Source organism: Lygodium microphyllum, unplaced genomic scaffold (genome assembly GCF_053477565.2).
Source record: "Lygodium microphyllum isolate KBCC unplaced genomic scaffold, Lygodium_microphyllum_v1.1.10 scaffold_125, whole genome shotgun sequence".
Lineage (NCBI taxonomy): Eukaryota > Viridiplantae > Streptophyta > Polypodiopsida > Schizaeales > Lygodiaceae > Lygodium > Lygodium microphyllum.
This window is the reverse complement of record NW_028229608.1, coordinates 61148-82255: the sequence shown is the minus strand read 5'-3', so window position 1 is coordinate 82255 and position 21108 is coordinate 61148. Positions and strand designations below refer to the sequence as shown.

The 21108-nt window shown below is 38.2% G+C and overlaps 1 pseudogene; it reads left to right on the top strand.

The window, feature by feature from the left end:
- Nucleotides 1–16237, top strand: part of LOC148008534 (uncharacterized) — a 28126-nt pseudogene extending 11889 nt beyond the window's left edge.
- The last annotated feature ends 4871 nt before the right edge of the window (nucleotides 16238–21108 follow it).

The window sequence follows — 21108 nt, the reverse complement described above, 5'->3', positions numbered from 1 at the left end:
GGATGCAGCAAAGGCGCGCTTGGACGCAGGATCGGTGCATCACCTTGGTAGCGGTAGCCACGCAATATTCGTGGCAGATTTCGTAAGTATTAATAGGGTAGAGTACTCTAATTTAATGACATCCATGTTGATGTATGTATTTCGAATATGAATCTCAAGTACGTTGTTTTTCAATGTTTCTGTGCCATAGCAAGGTTTTACGAATCGCGACCTGACTGCATTAGAGGTGACATAAGGGGAGAAGCATGGCTTGAGTGCCCTAATCGAGAAGCTCTATGCTCGCGGATGATCGGTAAGTAGTAAAAAAAATCATTCCTAATTTGAGAAATCTGTCATTATATGTTAGTTTGTATTTGGTACTCACAATTATATATGTATTTGCTGTTGCAGACTCCCTTCGATATGCCACTACAGCGAGAGGAGTTTTCTGATGCGGATGAGTTGTAGAAAGCAGATTAGGCTACATAGGATTACTCCCCATCTTGTATTATGTAAGGCCTTATGGCCTCTATTCTCCATATGTAATAGCAAAGTATATATGATTCGGACTTCTATGTTGTAGCATGACTCCATATTTGCTTTGTCGCAGTAGCACTTCTCAATTTAAGTTCTGTTATTTTCTTTATCAATGCAGTGCACATTTCTGTTAATTAATTTCATGAAAGTACTTGTTTGCAAAGTCTTGTAATTATTTGGGATCGATTGTCTAACTTCTTTGATAGTAGGAATTGTCTCTTAGCCATGTGTGGCTCTAACTGTGGCAAGGCTACATCTGTAGCTCTGCCACAAAAAACTTTTATTCTCTACAACTGTCGGTATCAGCGTCGGAAAATATTTCTGCAATTGTCGGTATTAGCGTCGGAAATTTCTCTGTAACTGTCACTATTTTCATCGGTATTAGCGTCGCTAAATAGTGAGGCAAATAGCGACGGTTTTGTAGCGACGCTAATACCGACGACGTGGATATTTTTTATATATAAAGAAAATGTCGTTATAAACGTCGTTATAGCATGTATATGTTGTAGTGTCTACCTAGGGTTCTTGTCAATATTGACATGTCTCTATGTCCAACATCTAAGCACCATTATCATAAATTCTACCTCTCATTTAAAGTAGCTTATCTTGAACTTGAACCCCTAAGATACCCCTTCTTCCTTTGAATCAAAGGGAACTTCTTTGAATTTTCCAAACACTCTAGCCAAGAAAGAAATTGTTTTAAGTACTAGAGGTCTGCTTATCATTGGAATGAAATTTCTAATTGAGTTATCTATTGCTACTCTTTTTCCTTCAAATTATAATACAAATTTCTCTTCTTGTATTTGTACTTGCATCTCTCTATCACAAATTGTGCTAATTTCTATCAAATTGTGATTAGTCATGTTGCAAAACACAACTAGCAACAAGTTCTTAAGCACTCTAAGGGAAAACATTATTCAAATCATATCACAAAGAAGCTATTTCCCTATACCTCTATATCTCTTCTAGGTTTCTAATCCATTTTTAGTAGCTTAACACTCCTTCTACCTAGGGTTCTTATCAATACTGACATGTCTCTATGCCCAAAATCCAAGTACCATTATCATAAATTCTACCACTCATTTAAAGTAGCTTATCTCAGACATGAACCCTTAAGATAGCCCTTCTTCCTTTGAAACAAAGGGCACTTCTTTGAATTATCCAACCATTCGAGCCAAGAAAGAAATTATTTTAAGTACTAGAGGTTTGCCTATCACTTTCCATTACAAATGACAACATTGTCTATGATCATGAATTAAGTTACAAACACAAAGTTTTCCACCTAAAGATCTCCCCATGTCAAACTTCAAGAGTATTAAGGTTTTTTAAAGCAACTTAGCAAAGTATTTTGAAATATCACTTATTATTATCAACTTATCTTCAATAAATGAGTCCTAAGCCTCATTTTTTGCACTTTTCCAACTTTCCACATCCAATGGTTCTTATAACACAATTTCCGTTGAAGGTACTTTGTCTTGTATCTTCTTATAGTCACATTATTAATGTGATTTCAAGAATTTTGGGGTTGTACAAAAGCATAGACAAGTTGTTTTTATCTCAAGTTCAAATCACGATGGAGCTTCACAACATCCTTCCTTTGGATTGGAAGAAGAGACTATTTAATTCATGTTTGTATCATGTGGTATCATCACAAATTTCACCTAGAATTGGAGAAATTTATTCATAGAAAACACCAATAACATCCTATTCGAAACAACACAATAAAAGAAGGAGATCATGAGAACCTTTAAGATCTTACATCCAACTTTAGCATCCTTTCCTTGATGCTCAAATAACATAGAGCTAGTTATATGATCAAATCATAGAGGTAGCTTCTCTTCAACTTGAACCTTATAATGAAGATTACCTAAGTTGAAGTAATGAGGGTTGCTATGTCTAATAGAGTATATATGACATACTTCATAGGAAAGCTACAATACATGTTGTAATGAGGGTTGTTATGTCCAATAGAGTATATATTGCGTACTTCATAAGAAAACTACAATACATCCTCACTGCTAAAGTTAAGAAGAGGGGATAGCTCTAACACCTTCAATTAACTCTCTGTGTGTGTGTGTGACCCCTTGTCCCTCCCTCTCCCTCTTCCTCTTCATCTTTCTTTGCATGTTTACTTTTTATTCCTACGAAATTCTTTTCCCTTTTTTAAAAAGGATTTTTGCAATTTCTAATATCATCTGGTTTTGTATTTCAAAATGTGTCACATGTAAGCACACATGAAATCATGCATAGAAATATCTTAGGAAGTTTATGTTTAAAATAGCATTTAAATATCAAAATGTCATTTCTATGTTTTTTCTCAAAAAGAACGAAGAAATGAGTGCATATACATATATTTGTAAGATGACATATATGTGTATATTTGCATTCATTCACTCAAAAAAACTTATTGAAATGCACATCAAAATTAATGTTTACATCATCCTTTAAATGAAATGTACTCCCTTGTGCTTATATATGAATTCTCATGAAAAATAAGACATGCCTGCTAATACACATCATACTCCATGTGTTTGCTTCGATTTTGTTATATTGGTTGATTGTAAACATTGTATGCACGAGTTATTTTGCTTATTGCAATCCTCCATGATTGTGTTTAAGATTTGTTTAGTGAGTTAGTGTTCACAAGGATAAATTGAGAGAGAGAGAGAGAGTGTGTGTGTGTGTGTGTGTAAGGAAGAGAACATGGATCTTAGGGAGTCACTTGATTATATCACATAGGTTTAAAAGAAGTGATCTTTTAATACCTATTTTAGATATATTTTATATAAAGAAGGATACCATATAAAGGGGTCATTTACAAATTGAATATAAAAAGATATTATTTATTTAGGAAAAATTCATAGGTAAGAATATTTTTAAATAAGCCTTCAATGCACATTAGATAGAAGCTTTATATGTAGTGAGCCCTCCAAGATGTAGATGGACCATTTTAAGGAAACATAAGTTTCAAGGTATTGACAATGTGATATAGAATTGTATAAGTGAGAGTTCCAAATTTAAATTTTAGAGCATCCCATAACTAGGTCATGTCACTTAACTTATGGAAGTCGTGGTGGAATATCCCTTAAGCAACCTTCCATGTCAAAAATTTGCAGTGCCTGCTTTCTTGCCTTTTAGTACTATCAAATATTACTAGAAGGCTTTAGCAATGTAGTACACATACCAATATATGATGTGGATCTTTGTATATGATGTGGATCTTTTTGGGTATCACACATACCAATATCAATATATGATGTGGATCTTTGTATATGACGTGGAACTCCTAATGTTTGATATAGGTTTCCTTGTCAAGAAACTTGGTTATATATTGATATAGATATCTTGATCAAGATTGTTGGCATAGGGGATTTTCCACTTTGAAAATCTTATATATACCATGATGAAGGTAGCGCTCATGGTACAAAATATACTCCACTTAGAGGTATTAATGTGGGATCAAGTTTTCACATGTACTTTGAATACTTCTATAATGATATGGTCCATACCATAATCCACATACACCTTGGCCATTCCCAAAACTATGCACAGTTCTTGCATTGTTGCCACATGTACAACAACTGCAAAGTTAATGCTAGCTAGTAGTGATATAGAAAAATCTTAAATGGTCCAAAGAGAAGAACATGGTCTTGAAATCTCCCTCATCATGCTAACGTTTTCCATTATGTAGATTCACATTCATTACAAATTACATTGTGAGACAACTGATTTTTGCTAATATTATTAGGAAGGGTTTGTATATTTCTCTACAAACCATTAGACACAGTGGGAATCATAAATCCATAACAAATCTAATCTTGTATGTATATGTGACTTTCATGTGTGATCAAACTATTTCATCATGACTAACAACATTTGGTTTGTCTCTAGTCAAAGTGTTATCATACCTCACCATGTACCTTTTCACCAATATCATCCCACAAAAATTTCGTCTTGCACATACACATAATAATACGAGTAAAAAAGGAATAGAACTTGAAACTTGAAACTTAAATATTCAAATTAGTATAAACTTTGAATTCATGAAAAGAAAATAACCATAATTGATCATAGATAATAATCATGAGTTGTTAATACATGAGTGTAATGAATGAGTAAGAGAAGAGAGGAGAATGAGCTAAAGGGAGAGAAAGAGACAAGGAATAAGAGAAAGAAAGACTAGAAGAGGAGAAAGAAAGACAAAAAAGAGGGGAGAAAGGAGGAAGAAGCCATGGAAGCTGAAGATAAAGGTGAAGAGTATGTTTTTGATAACAACTTGATGCCCTAAACTGGGACTCTTACACCTTATATACTTAGATCAGTGTAACAGGGCGTTTGACCTCCTACTTTCTATATATCTCACTCATTACAATATATCCCCACCCTGAAAGTTTTTTCCCTTAAAAAAAAAGATAACTAGAGGGGAGTGATAAATGGTCATAAGGAGTGGGGTGCATAGTACACTCTAAGCCACATTACAATGAAAATGGGTGGGTAAAGACTAGGGATAGCATGTTGTCCATTCCAAGCCTACTGAGCTAAAAGTGCCATAATGCTTTATAGGGGCATTCCACATGTCAAAATGGAGCTTAAGATATGTAATTTAGCCCATCTAGAAAGCACATTGCTAAAATTTGGAAAAGTACAAAGTTTTTTTAATATAGTGTTCAGTCTACAGGTAGGGTGTGGTCAAAAGGGGACATAATTTGCTAGTCTTTAGCCCATTGGGCATCTTGGAGGTGAGAAAATTCATTGACAATAATGGCTGTGGGCACCAAGAGGATTTCTCCAGGGGTATAGGCTTTGGAATTTGATGAGGTACTCATTGATGGATTGAGATCTTAAGTGTTTATCTCATTCTGCCTTAAGGATGAATGATACCTTCTTCGTCTATGGGGGGAAGGTCTTCCACATAGTGCACTAAGGTGCTAATGAAGGGCTTTAGCTAGCTGACATGAAACACATTGTGAATCTTGGTGGTAGGGGGAATCTCTAATCAATAGGCCAAATCACCAACTCTCTTAAGGATCGAATAGGAGCCATAGAAACAGTGTGCCAACTTGTCACTGTTGCCCTATTTAAGAGTGGAGTAATGGGACCTAGGCACTTCCAAGATGACCAACTCTCCCTCTTGAAATTCCAAATGTTTTTTTTTTCATCAGCATAGAGCTTCATGTGAGTTTGTGCCTTTTGAAGATTCAAGTTTCATTACTGACGCAGGGCTTACATGTGATCCAACTCGACTTTGCTCTAAGGGTTGATCTTATCATTGAATAAGACTATAGGAAGGGGAACCTTATATCCATATAATGCCTCAAAAAGGGAAACCCCAATGCTAGAGTAGGTGGAGTTGTTATGTAAACTCAGGCAAGTGGAGCCGTGTATCCCAATTGTGTTGTACATCATGGCAAAAGTGTCATAAGTATGCCTCAAGCAATTTATTTACTCTTTCAGTCTAGCCATCTATCTACGAATGGTATGTAGTGGATGGAGCAAGCTTGGTACCCATAGATGTGAATTTTTTTTTACCAAAACTTGCTCAAACTTGGCATCTCGATTGTGTCCTATGACAAGCCATGGAACTTGAAGACATACTTTGTAAACTGAGTGGCCACCGAAAATGTAGTGTATTATGTTGTGGTAGGGATAAAGTAGGCAGCTATGGTGAGGCAATGAACTACCACATATATATTGTTCTATCTTTTCTTTGCAAAACGGGAAGATCGTGATGAAGTCCATGGTGATATATGTCCACTTTGCTTCAAGAATATGAAGGGGCTGCAAGAGGCTAGCGGCCCTAAGTGTGTTGTCCTTGTTTTGTTGGCATGGAACATATTTGATAATGAAATTGTTGACATCCCTCCATAATCCTTTCTAGTGAAAGCTCTTGGCAATCCTATCATAAGTTTTAAAAACACCTAAGTGATTAGAAGTGGGGTAAGAATGCATCTCTTCCATGATCTTTTGTGTGAAAGGAGAAGTGTGGACGATGGCAATCTTGCCATGGGACCAAATAAGGCCATGCTTGAGCTGATATTGTGAGTTTTCAGTCATTATCCCATGTTGTAATTTTTGAAATATGTGGTTGAAGTCCTCATCCAAGAAATAATATTCTTAAAGATCCTCAATCCAATCACTATGCAACTCTAAAAAGGAGGATATTTTGCATGCCCACAGTTGAGAGAGCGAATCAACCATGATGTTATCTTTGCCTCAAGTGTGAGAAATGTCAAAATCATAGTTTTTCAATGTTGCCAAACATCTCCTTTTCTTAGAAGTCAAAGTAGATTGAGTTAAGAAGTAGTGGAGGACTCTTTGTTTGCTCTTTACTTGAAAACCATTGCCATACAGATAGTGGTGCCATTTCTTAATAGAATTTCTTAAAATCCTGTTTGAGTTGCTTTACTATACTGAGCCAAAAATCACCATTATCATGATCTCCTAAGCAGATAAGCTATCAATGCATCATAAACTCCATGTAAAGTTGAGAGAAGTCCATAGCAAATTTTTCCAATTGTTTTTCCCAATTACAACCCCAAAAAACATTAATGGGTCCCATCTCTAATGCAATTAGGTCAACTAATGCTACATAATTTTCAATCAAACATAGGGGGACTGCAGGACATACATGAATGTTGATTTCTTTCTCGCCATCATCTGTTACTTGAACTTTCAGGAGGTGCTGTAATTTCATAGGGGTGCATTTGAACTAGTAAATGGCTAATTTATTGACAAAATTGTGAGTACTAGTATCCACAATGATAAATACATCCTTTCCATGAATAGTGCCTTGAATGCACAAGGTGCTAGGGCTCCTAAAACTCGTCCAAGCATCCAAGGAGATGGAGCAATGGGAGGTGGTAGTTAGGTGGGATGTAAAAGCAAGTGCACAGGATGGACAACCATGTGGGTTAAAGGAGAACCCATCCCTTCGAGTCATAGAATTTCTCGTGGTCGACATCCTCAGCATGATCCTCATTGTCAATAGGTAATTCATCCTCATCATTGTGCTAATCTTTTATTACATATATGCTATGAACTTTGATCTTGGGTATCTTCTAAGGGCACTTGGAGGCATGTTCAACAATGTACTTATCCCCATATTTAAAACATTGGCTTTTTTGCTTTCGTTTTCACAACATCTGAGGAAATAAACCTTTGGCAACTTGAGCCATTGGAGGGTGATGTAGTGGAGTGTCTATTTTCAGCATATTTACTCTCAACATTAGACCCAAGTGTTGTCCCAAAAGTACATTTTTTTCTTTCAACATGGAAGGGGGAGTAAGTGGCTATTTTGGGGTTTTGCTATTAGGCATAGAGTTTCTTTTAGAACCACCCCCATATGGGACTAAACTCAATGGGGGATGGGACTCTGTCCATAACCTTGCTGAAAACTCTCATTCTTACGATACTTTCTTGCATACCTTTCATCCAATTTAATTATATCAAATAGTTTGGTTGGATTTTGAGCCATGACATCCAGTGATAGGCTCAGTTCCAATCCATAGTTCTACTTATGTAATTTGATATCATTATTACTGCTCTTCACATACATGGTCAAGTTCATAAACTGATTTGTGTACTCTTGTATAGTGATATTACATTGGTCAAGAGTACACCATTATCTTGCCAATCGCTCTTTTTTCACGGAGGATACAAATGCTTGAACCATATGCATTTCAAGGCGTTCCCAATCAATGAACTAATGATTCTCCCCATTGATATAGTGCCACCATGTTTGGGCCAATCCTTCCAATGGGAGAGGGGTAAAGATCATTTTTTGATCATCCATGCGGGGATATATATTGAGGTAGGACTCTAACTTTGTAACGTATCCCCTAATATCATCCAAGACACGTCTTAGCAGTCCATCGGAAAGGATGTCTAGAAAGCTCCGCCCGGCACTCCCGTGGAATGTTACGGGTTTTGCAATCTAGGTCTTTCTGCATCTGCCACGTAGCGGAAGTATCCTGGCCATTCCCACTTAGGATCGACCGAAATTAGGGTTTTCCTGATGGGTCATTAGCTAACAGCAACTAGCATCAGACCCGAGTGAACTACTTTACGCAGAAACGCTAGGTCCGAAGCGGATTCGCGCTACACTTGGTGCAAGGAGAATGGGAAACGAGAGGGATGCAAGCTCAACCTCTCTGCCATAAGGCATAGTCCCATTCCGTTCCCCTAAAACAACGTAAATCGGGTAAGATGTAACTTTAGGTCATCGTTCTCGTTATTTGTTTTGATGATGATGATCATTCAGCTGTTCTTCGAGATTTTTGAGAAAAGTTCATGGCTAACCGGGACCACCCAACCGTAGGAAGGGCCCATGCCCCATCCTCCGCACTTTCCTCGGTTTGTTTTAGTTATGTAATTATCTAACACATTAATTTGACATATAACAGTCAGCTTCTTTAATTAATCCCTTTAAGCACTGGTTTTTTCACGTAATCTTATTACGTGACATAGAAAAACAATATCAAGCAAGTTCTTTAACATTTCATCATTTTATCTTTGAAATACAAGGAGTTCTGCCCGTAGGCTTGTCCATAATCTGCCCGAAGGCTATCCAGTAATCTCCAGGGATCACTATTCCAAGCTTCTGCTCGTCAACTAGTATGCGGGCCTCGAGATCGAATCCCGAGTCACGTTAGCCTCTTGTGCAGGACCCGAAAGGCGAGGGATTTACGGCCAGAGCCCCCCTGGCACCCAAGCGTCCTCCTGCTCCAAGTAGAACTCAACGGAAAGACCTCTCGCGGCAGGTTCGGTCCACGTTCCCGGTGCAGTCAACAACCCCCTTGGTTAGGGTTAGGCAGGCAGTCGAGGGTAACTGAAGCTGCCTCTCCCTTCAGGCCTTTAACCTGAAGTATAGGTACTCATTTAATTTGTAATTCATAATTCAAACAGAGCTCTAAAATCTCTAGCAAGCACAAACATTTCCGTTAATCAACCGAGTTGTTTGGCAGACTGCTAAGGAAGTGTTCTTTCCTTTTTGAGTGTATCAGCACTCGTTCCCAAGGTGTCTTGTAAATTGGCAGGATCCTTTTACATTCCGGTGTTAGCGCATACCCAACTTGGTTAACCCTAAAGTGCTTTAGATATGCTAGTTTTTGGTTTACAACTTTCCTTATTTAGAAGGATATCCAAAAATACGTCCTTTTGCAAGATAACTTGCGTAAGGATCTGCCGTCCTTGATGAGGGTTTTTCCCCTTTCTCCTTGTGAATCAATCACAAGACTAAATGATTTCATACATGTTGTGCAAGTCCTGCGATGGAATAATTTGTTTAGATTCTTTAAGCTGACGTATGTCAGGCCTAGGGTTTCTTCTTTTAAGAACCTTAGGGACAAACCCTAGTTTCTTATCTTTATGAATTTATTGTCCCTACGATAAGGAAAGTAGTCAAGTGTTTACGGTATGAATGTTTCTATGTTTAGATTGGTTCAGTTATCTTTTGGAAGGTAATATTAATCGTCTTGTCATGGTTTTACTATCCTTGTGACAATTTACTTTCCCAATCAATACAGTTTAATTTGGCATATAGCATAATGCCAAGGTGATACAAGGAGCGAGAATACTCCTTGGGACAAAAAGGCCTAGCTGTGAAATTGGTGTATACACACTTTATTAGTCCCCAAGTCCTCAAATAGCAAGGGAAAAGTGTTAATAGAGTGTCATCTAGCAATCCCCCATTACATTTTCTTTCCAAATGAGTTCGTATATCTAATTTTTATACTTGTTAATTCCTAACATTTAACTTTCGTTTTTTCTTAAAGATGAGCTCATGCCAACTAACAACACTTGCCTTACTAAGATGTGCAAATATTCAAGATAACTTCCTAGTAATTTGAGCAACGAAAGAAACCTTTCATGAATTTAACCATTTACAACGATTCATTGCGAAAGGAATAAGACTAATGGTGCAAGATATAATCTCTACACCTTAGGATTTAACTAAAATATACTACTATAGTAAATGGTTAATCTTGCTCGTAATTTATAATGCTTGATGCAATTTGAAGAAAGCTAAGTTCTATATATTGTCATTCATAAGCTAAACTCCTTCGTTACAAATAACTCGAACAAATATATCCTATTCTTAACAATTTTTCTTTGCATGATCGACTTAAAACCGAATTAATGCCAAGAAGAAAAAAACCTGGCTTTGAGGTGAGATATCCACATGGATACCGGGGGATGACTCTCCCGCATCTACACCTTGGACTTTCTTCAGCGGCATCGTAGTTCGAATGTGAGATAGCCTTTTCCTCTTTCTTCTAGAATTCCACCGTCTTCTCCTTCCTTCCCTTTCTTTTGTCTTTTTTCCACTCTTCCTCCTTCACTCCTTCTTTTCACTCCCTTTACTTTCCCTTCCTATCTTATATCTCATGGCTATTTTTCCCTTATGGGATACCATCCGAGCCATGATGATGGTTTGGATTTTTAGGTTCGGGGGGGAAAATAATAATGGGGATACGGGGATTAGAAAGAAAGCTTAGGGAGTTGTGGGAAAATGAGAGTTATGAGGGGGGTTGAAGAAGGGTTAAAAGGGTTATAAGGGGGTGAAAAAGGTCTTAGGGGAATTAAAACCAGGGGTAGGTTCCCAAAGTCTAAGGGAAGGGCTTAAGGGGAAAAGGGAATTTACTAATCCTAGGGAGGGGGAAACAAAGGGGGTTTAGGGAGGGTTAAAACCCGGGGGGGGGGGGGGGGGGGGGGAAATTATAAACCTTGGAAGGGCTTATGGGAGCCCACAGGAAGGGGGGCTACCTAAGGGGGCTTTAGAAGCTTCCAAAGAAGCTTCTAAAGTCTTCTAGGCTCGTGATTTTTAACACGTGGAGGAAGAAGATGGTTTGGGGAAGCTTGTTGGCGGCCAGTTTTTTTTTTGTCCCTCTCGCTTCACGGCGGTCTTCGACCTGTCAAGTCGGCTTCGGATGTTGGCGGAGGCACAGCAGATCCAGCCTTCGGCTCCTTACCTCCACGGCCTTTCGAAATCTAATCCTCACGACTCACCTTCAACCTTGCAGCTCCTCTCCTCCACACAGCACTACACGACTTTCTCCCTCCCTCTAAACGATAGCATCACCTAACGGCACAGCGGCAGCAGCAACCCTTTTTTTTTCTCTCACGGCTCCAGCCTTCTTCCCTTACCAGCAGCTCCCCCTCGTTTAAATAGTGGAGGGGAGGGGGATCTTCCCTCCCTGCGTGTTATCATGCATGTCCTCCCTCCCTCCATAAGGCTCCACCAAGGAGCTTAGCTGCTCCTTCTATTTCCCTCCCCCTCTAGCTTGTCAGTCGGCTGGAGGGATAAGGGGGGGAATTAAAAAATTTCCATTAATCCAATTCGTTTTTTTTTTAAACGCGGAATATTACAAACTTGGATGTCTATTCTTCCAAGTATGATGGTGATGAGGGAGATTGTGAATCATACCTAGTGAGAAGGATCTTGTCATGAAGATCATGAGGGCCTTGGTGTCCATGGAAACCTTGCTATCCATACATACTATGATGGCCATACATACCTTGCTATCCATACATACCATGTTGTGCATTTATTTCATGCTTCCCATTATAGCCATGCTGGCCATCATTGCCATGCTACCCATGATTGCGATGATGGCCATTAAAACTACACTACCCATGGTGGACTATGTCATATAAGTTCCATTTGGGCTCTAATTGGTGAAGACTCTTTTTTCTTGCCACCTGAAAAGCAAGCCTTTATGCAGATATTAAAGAAACATGGAAAGGCTTTTTCATTTCAGCCTCATGAAATTGGCTGTGTAGATCCAAGTGTTGTGGCATCAATGGTGATTTTCACGGTCCCACACGTTCCTTGGAATCTTAAACCAATTCTAGTTCCAAGGGCTCATTTGCCTAAGTTACTGGAGCTGTTAAATGAAAAGATAAAGATGCGAATATTGGAGGGATCTTCAGCTCCGTATTCCAACCGATGGTTTATTGTGCCTAAGAAGAATTGATCTTTGCGATTCATTCAAGATTTACAGCATGTCAATAAAGTCACTATTAGAAATGTTGGTTCGGGGCGAATTGTTGATAAATTTGCTGAGGCTTTTGCAGCTAGAGCAATTTATTCCATGGGTGATTTATATTCGGGTTATGACCAATTTCGGCTTGCTTTGGAGAGCCGAGACATTACCACAATGAAGACACCTCTTGGTTTAGTCCGCATGTGTACTCTACCTCAAGGAGCTACAAATTTAGTAGCTCACATGATGAATGCCATGCATAAAGTATTGAGAGATTATATTCCCCAACTAACTCTTCCTTTCCTTGATGATGTATCGATCAAAGGATGTGAAATTCATGAGAAGAATGAAGAACTGAATGAGCTTGGATGCCACAAGTTTGTTTCTGATCATATTAATGATTGTGCTCAAATCTTGTCTAAATTGGAAGAAGTTCATCTTACTCTTTTAGGTGCTAAATCTGTTTTTGGAGTCGAAGAAGTTATTGTGGTTGGGCATATGTGTGGTCCATATGGCCGAAAGCCTTCTCCAATCAAGATTGATGCTATCAGCAAAATGCGAGAAATATGCACAAATGTTTCGGAGGTGAGAAGATTTCTTGGAGCATGTGTTTTCTATCTTATTTGGATCCCCACATTTCGCTCATGTTGCTGAAAATATTTATCAACTGTTAAGAAAAGGACAAAGGTTTATATGGGAAAAAGACTATACACAAGCTATTCGAAAATCAAAGAAATTGTTGATTTCTACATCCACCTTAAAGAGGTCTAATTACTCTAATGGACAGCCTATCATACTCACAATAGATACAAGTTCTATTGGCATAGGATGGGCAGTCGGTCAAGATGATCTTGAGGGCAATAGATATGCAATCCGCTTTGGTGCGAAGGTTCTCAATGAACGTCAAAGAAGGTATGCTCAAATTAAAAGAGAAAATTGGGGAGTTGTAACTGCATTGAAGTGTGATCGGGAGTACTTCATGGGTGCACATGTAATAGTTGAAACAGATTGTCTTCCACTCTTGGGCATGATTGCCAAGTGCTCCACTTCGGACATAGTTATGCTAAGATAGATAGCCTATATTAAATCCTTAAATCCTGATTTGAAACATGTTGCAGGAAGAGATAATCCAGTTGTTGACATGCTTTCGCGTGCCAGATATAAGGATGAAGAAGAGATGACAGATGAGGAAGAAACAGAGTCTATGTTTGCTAAAAATTATGCTATAATTGCAGGTTCAGATCTGAAAACAGCAAGTACAGCTGTTCCTAATGATGGTATAGATGTAAAAAATGCAGGTACATCATTAATTACGGCAAGTACAACAGGTTCAGCTATTGTAACAAAATTTATAGCAACAAAGATAGAAGAAACAACCATGGAAGGACGATGGGCAGCTGAAAGACAGCATGCTCAATGTTTTGTTTTGGTTTGTTCACATTTTAAAGAATAAAATTATGCAGATGATTGGCTAAAAATTGGCCAATTTCTGAGCACTATGACAAAGAAGGAAGATTGCACTAATGAAGAATTCAAGAGAATCAGAAGAAAAGCTTATGGCTTCTTTCTCAAAGATGGCTATCTTTGGAGGCATGCGAAGAAGAAAGGAAGAGCGCATGTTCGTGTCTTAGGAGATAAGAAGACTCAAAGATAGGTCATGCAAGAATTTCATGGAAGTCTATTGGCTGGCCATAGATGTTGAGAGAGAGAGAGAGTACGAGAGAGATACACAAGACATGCTCCCAAAGAATGATTCATATTGATGTAGAGTTAGTATATATAGGTGAGATCCAAGTCAAGTGAGAGATGATATATATAGTTGTAACATCCCCACTCAAACAAAGGTCTCTGGCTGCGAGTGAAAAAACCCTTAGGGAGAACAAGGGAAAAACCCGAGCCCCTACACATACCTACAATACAAAAATGATTTACTATAAAGTTTTCTTGAATACAATGATACATGCCTCAATCAATGAGACAAGAACTTGGAACAATACCAAGTGCATGTCTTAATGAACTAAAGCGAGCTTCACTAAGAACTTTTGTGAAGATGTCTGTAACCATTTGATCACTGGGACAATGCTCTACAATAATGGAACCTTTCTTGACTTCATGTCAAACATAATGATAATGAATAGCAATATGCTTTGATTTACTATGTTGTATATAGTCTTTGGTAAGACTAATAGCACTTTGGTTATCACATCAAAGAGGTGTACTAGATGATGAAGGATGTCCCAAATCTACAAGTAGTTGTCGAAGCCAAACTAGCTCGCGAGCTGCTAATGATGCAGCAACATATTCAGCCTCAGTTGTAGAAACCGCAACACATCGTTGTTTCTTGCTAGACCAAGAAACCAAACATCCATTTACAAAGAAACAATTCCCACTTGTAGATGCATGGATAAGTGTGAACTTGCCCAATCAGCATCTGTATATCCAATAAGGTCAAGAGAAGTTGAAGAAGATAAAGAAGAATCCTCTCGACGATGATAAATAATATCAAATTCCTTAGTACCCTTGAGGTACTTAAGAATACGTTTTGCAGCACTCCAATGAATAGTGGAAGGGGAAGAAAGATATTGTCCCAAAAAGTTGGCTGCAAATAAAATATCCTTGGTAGAGCTTGAAAGAATGGAAGTGTTGACAGAGTGAGCATTTGTCAACCCAAAGTTCTTAACAATATCATTAATAAACTTTGTCTGGCGAAGAAGAAGAATGCCTTGTTGTCGGTGTCGTTGAACTTGAATATCCAAACAAGAATGTATCTCACCAAGATCCACCATTTCAAATGCAGTCTATAAAAGCTTCTTCATGGCATCCAAGAAAACAATATTATTTGACACAAGAATAGTATCAACATATAGAGCAAGAATAATAAAACATTTGTCCTCCCTTTTGATGTAAAGATTTGGGTCAGCAAAACATGCAACAAAACCTTTAGATGTGAGGAACTGATCAATCTTAATATACCAAGCACGAGAGGCTTGCTTCAATCTAGACAATGCACGATGAAGCTGGCATACAAGATACTCCTTTCCTGCAATCATAAAACCTTCAGGTTGCTCCATATAGATTTCTTCTTCAAGATCTCCATTGAAAAAAGCCATTTTAACATCCATTTGGTGAATCTCTAGATCAAATAATGTTGCAAAAGCCAAAATCATACGAACAGTTGTGGAGCGCACAATGGGAGAAAATGTTTCTTGATAATCTACTCCTGCAATCTGCGAGTAACCTTTTGCAACAAGTCGTGCTTTGAACTTATCACTCCATCTTTGTGATATGCTCCTTTATAGAGGAGGAATCATCAAGACTAAGCATTTAAAACTTTTTCTCAAGGGAAATCTTGTGGACAAACATCTTATGTTGATCTAAATATGCAAGCTACTTCCACACTTCTGGTGCAATCCTCAGCATGTGAAAATGTAGAACGATAGAATCCAGTGAACTCATTAAAGAGAAAGGATTGGGCTTGAGAGTTAAGCTGATCCCACAAGGCTACATGGTCCATAGAAGTTCTATTTGCTAGATCCTCCTTAGGACAAGGGATGAAATGTGAAACAAGAACCAAATGATCAAAGATGTCAAGTATACACTCCACCTTACATGACCAAAACAAATAGTTAAAACCACCTTGTTTGTGTTCTTTAGGTGATGAGGATAATTTAAGCACCTACACCAAGGATATCAAGGACAATATCTTCATTGAGGATGAAGCCTTCTGTGATAGATGAATAGAAGGGGGATGGATGCATATAACTGCTCAAAAGAGTATCTTAAAAGAAGATCCTCCTCGGAGTCATCAAAGCTCATAAACTAGTAAGATATGATCGATCTTATAATCACCTAGAAATCTACATTTTGATGGATACAATGGAAATCATAGAAGGTAATCAACTAACAGAGACTATAGATGCATCATTTGTCCCGAAAAATCTATTAGCTATACAACTTGGAAGTTGTCACTTGTACCAAGTTATTATCATGCACAAGATGTGCTCACTTAAAAAATGTAGAAATTCATGCCATTTCATGGACGAACCTATCATGTAGGACCTAGAGAGTATTGCCTAGCTGTTATGAAGCTCAAATTGGGTAATGCACCACCTGTATGGGCTATAAATGCAAAAAAAATGTAGGCTAAATATGTGCATTTTGAAGATTTGGGCTACTTCTCTTCAGATGAAAACTTGTTGTTCTATAAGAAATCTCTAGATTGTGTCATCAATTAGGCCATGATACCATGTGAGAGTGCACAATAGAAGAGAAACATGAACATAGAGAGAAGCAGATATTGAGAAGAAGTTGAAGTGGAAGATGAACGAAGAATACTACATTGGCTAAAAAATAATGCTGATACAATGGTAATGGACCAAGTCACTCTCATTGTATTTATAACCTATGGTTGTATTTGTCATACGCACAATAGTTGCATAGATTGTACACATGTATCTTTTATTAGATTAGTGTAACCCTTATCTATTTAGACTACGGTACAAGAATGCTTGGAGGATTGACCAATCTAGATCCCACAAAGTAGCTAGAATGCCCAAAAGAGGGCACAAGACCTAATTCACAATGGTGGAAATCCTAAAATGCAAAAATGGCACAAACCCTAATTCACAAAGGTGCAAACCCCAAAACACAAAGTGAGGTGCAAACCCTAACCCTAAAAGAGTGCGGTGTCCTAGAGAGGTGACCTAACACTAACCCTAATTTGTGTCTACATAAGGGTCTCGGGGGTGTCACTCATGAATATATGTATATATAACGTGAGTTCAAAATAAGCGGAAAGTGCCTCAAAACCTTCTACAGAACAGACTGTCCTTGCAAGTCATTTCGATACCTGTCCGCACCACACTTGGGACATGTGGCCAACAATTCAAACTCTCCCCGGAAGAGAACACAATCATTGGGGCAAGCATGAATGCAATTATAATACATGCCTAGCTTTCGCAGCACTTGTCTTGCATCTTCACGAGACTCAGGCATCGTGTTTTGGATAGGCAAAATGTAAGATTTCAACGTTATACAAATTGCAATGAAGCACATTATTTGAGTACTACATAGCACATTTTAATGGCTTTCAATAAAGAATCATACACATCATAATATACCTGAATAGCTCTGTCACACTCGCATCGCTCCATCCATACTTTGTTTGTATGCTAAACCATGCAAGAAGTGTCTTCAAACGGGATACCTGACTCCCATCATACAATGGAATGGCAACCTGCGCAATTAAAGGATCTTGGGATTCCGAGTCCATCCGAAGCAATGATTCGATCATGTCCTCTAACTCCGGCTCCAAACAAGTAGGAGGATTGTCCATGTCTCCAGCATTCTCACCCATAGAAGGGGGTTGAGAGTTATCACCTTCTATGAGATAGTTAGTTATCTCGGACGACATTTGTATAGAGCACGGACGAACCCGTCTTACTGGACGCAAGAGATCTGCGGACTGCAATGTATTGACATGGTCGTGACCCTCTAAAGGACATTAAGGAGCTAACTTCTAAGATAACCCCAAACTGTTATACTTAAATCAATTACATGTCATATAGTACGTAATGAGAGAGAACTTACCGCAATCTTATAATTCAAGACTGCTTGGTCGATTATCTCAACTCGAAACTCTCCATACCGTTGCACATGCTCTATGGACAAATGACGTTTCCGACGAATGGCCAATTTGCATTGCGTGCATGGACAGGGGACATGTTGATTAAGCCAAGCCTCACGATCACCACCATGTTGGTCGTGAGTGCTATACATCTTGACTGCGATGTAATGGAATGATAATTTAATAACGATTCTATATTGTATATTGGGACCACTCCACGATATATATATTTCAAGTCTTTTTTTTTAATTTTCATACCTATCTCTTTGAGTTTGGCTCTAAACTTATCTATCTTTGAGGTCGGCTCTAAACTATGCTCACACACATACATTTTCATACCTACATTGCAAAGAATAAAAACCAACACAAGAAAAAATTTGAAAACACTCGCTTCCATTTCTCTCTCTTTCAATACTTCCTAACCTACATTGCAAAGCAACACAAAGCAACACAAAGATTGAAGACAAACCAACACTTTCTAACCTACATTGCAAAGCAAGACAAAGATTGTAAAGAAACCAAAACAGGGCATACCGTCGTGCTCTCTTCTTCTTCAACGACCTCTTCGTGCCGGCGACGCTCCTCTCCTCGCGTGCGGCTCGCAGCTTGCTTCCTTGCTCACCTCTCTTGCTCACCTCCCTCTCTTGCTCACCTCCCTTTCTCTTTCTCTCCGCCTTCGCGCGCTCATATGAAAGAAACGTTCGGGTTTCGATGAAATGTTACTGCAGTAAGTCGTCACTATTAGTGTCGGTATCTGCGTCTCTAAAAACGTCGATATTTGCGACACAAATACCGACGTTTTCAAAGACGCAGTTACCGACGCTAATAGCGAGGCTAATACCGACACCGAAAAAAAAAGTCGCTATTTAGCGTCGCTATATGTGTATACCCTTGTAGTGAGAAGGAGTGTTAAGCTACTAAAAATTGATTAGAAAGCTAGAACAGATATAAAGGTATAGGGAAATAGCTTCTTTGTGATATGATTTGAATAATGTTCTCCCTTAGAGTGCTTAAGAACCTATTGTTAGTCGTGTTTTGCAACACCACTAATCACAATTTGATAGAAATCAACACAATTTGTGATAAAGAGATGCAAGTACAAAGACAAAATGAGAAATTTGTATTATAGTTTGAAGGAAATAGAGTAGCAATAGATAACACAATCAGAAATTGCACTCCAATGTAGATCTTGAACCTCCCAACCACCCTTCAGCTGAATTCATGTACATGAAATAATCACAATCTCACAGTCACTCACAATCTCAATCACAATCACAATCACAATCATTTTCATAGTCTCAAAATCATAAATTTGTAAAAGAAGATGACGATGAAGATAACTATTCGTTCAGATTTTCTACCAAAATGACTTCATGTTTCCAAAATAGGCTTTTCCAAGAACGATGTGTTTCACAAGAAAAGTGTGTGCCAAATTGATGCAATCCTCCCAAATCATCACTCACATTCAACCCTACCAAAAATGAAAATAGTTAAGCACACACAACATTATACATTTTTTGAAGTATTGATTTTTTTTTTCAATTTAGAAGCCTCATATCTCTAAAATGCTGAAGAATTGGTATGAGGATATGAGATGAGAAAATATTCTCCTTGATCTACTCTTCAGACTCCATGAGAGGAACTTTGACCAAACTCTGCTCTATTTGATCACAAATTAGCTTATAAAATAGGCCTTATGCCTAAAAGTTAGAAAATTTTTGACAAAACATTTTCATTATCAAAATTTGTCAAAACACTTAAACTTGAGAATATTTCTAAACTTTATCTACACGTGTTAGAAAAAAGTTCAATATGTCTTTATCAGGGCATATCACATGTCCAATTAAAGTCCAAGTCTAACAAACCCTAGTACTAGGTTACTAAACTCTACCAACACTCCTTAGTATCTCTCGACGATGCATGGTTATATAGGTTTTTCATTAGCAACTGAGCATGTATCATCCTTTCTATTGCCCTCATTGGGAGTGTTGAGATTGAATCGAGCACTTTTGAGTGGACCAAACTTGATAAAGAGGACAGGAAACTCGTTTCCTAATTTTTGTGGAAGAAAAGGGGAGGATGCTTGAATGTTTCTATAGAAGCTAGAATTGGGTTCCATCATTCAAATACTTGTAGAATAGAGCACTTTTGAGTTGACCAAACTTGATAAAGAGGATGGGAAACTTGTTTCCTGAGTTTTGCGGAAGAAAAGGGGAGGATGCTCAAATTTTCCTATAGATGCTAGAATTGGGTTCCATCATTCTAATACTTGTAGAACCAACTACCAAGATCCAATTTTTAAAGTTTCAAATTTTGGATAAGTGTAGAAACTTGCTAGATGTCAAAGGTAGTTGAGTCAAAGAAACCCTCCAGCCCCGCCAAAATATAAAGCAATAAAGCAAGATTTTGTAAACTATTTTGAGGAAATTGAGACCCCACAAGAATTGTGGAAAAGGATTGAGCTATGACGAAGGAAACAATATCAAACCATGGAGTCTTTTACCCTAGACTTTGAGAGACTATAAGATCATTTAAACAATGCCTTGGGTAATGGAGAAAGAGAACAAACCATGCTTAAACTAAAGCATTTTGTGGAGAAATTGCAAGGGTATGTAAGGACAAGGTTGAAAGTCAAGTAAACAAAAACTTTTGAAGAGGTAGTAAGAATAGTGGTAAAGAAGAAAAGGAAAATTGAGATGTATAGAAAGAGAGATTAGCTGGAGAGGCCTAGAGAAGAGATACCAAGACTAGAATCTTGAAAACCTACCCTAGAAGTCAATGTCCAAAACTACCAAACAATCGCTAAATAGGGAGCTCAACTAGCCCCTCAAGATGAAGACCAATTAGCTTCTGAAATGGAAAATATGAGGCTGGCTACCTTGAGGGATAGGCAATGGGAAAGAGGAGCTACTACACATATTAGCTAGGGATTGTAGGGAGAACTATCAAAAGGAAGTGGTAGAGGGTTTCCAATAAGACTTC